Here is a 345-nt window from a genome sequence, read left to right as displayed (position 1 = left end):
ACCCCAGTCCCCAGTCCACGTGCAAGTCAGCTGAGTTTCCGTTATCGAGTTCTCTTGAATTATTGACAGAGATCTTCTTGTCTCACAGCATATTGACTTCATAGTTGGCAGGGCTCTGGATTATACGTACAGTCCGGAATTGGTATTTTTTGTGGGAGATCTGTTATCCTTGGATCAAGCTGTCAATCGTATTGAGTGAGTGCTTAGGTTTTCTCACTTGACATCCAGCGTTTCCTTGATCAATCTTGATAGATGTCTCCGTACGACTTGACTGCTTGGACATACGACTATTACAGTTGCTAAGCCATACAGCAACCATAGTCCAAATAAAACTAAAAGAAAAGC

The sequence above is a fragment of the Anopheles stephensi genome, chromosome 2, assembly GCF_013141755.1.
Source record: "Anopheles stephensi strain Indian chromosome 2, UCI_ANSTEP_V1.0, whole genome shotgun sequence".
NCBI classification, from domain to species: Eukaryota; Metazoa; Arthropoda; class Insecta; order Diptera; family Culicidae; genus Anopheles; species Anopheles stephensi.
Note: the sequence above shows the minus strand (reverse complement) of the source record.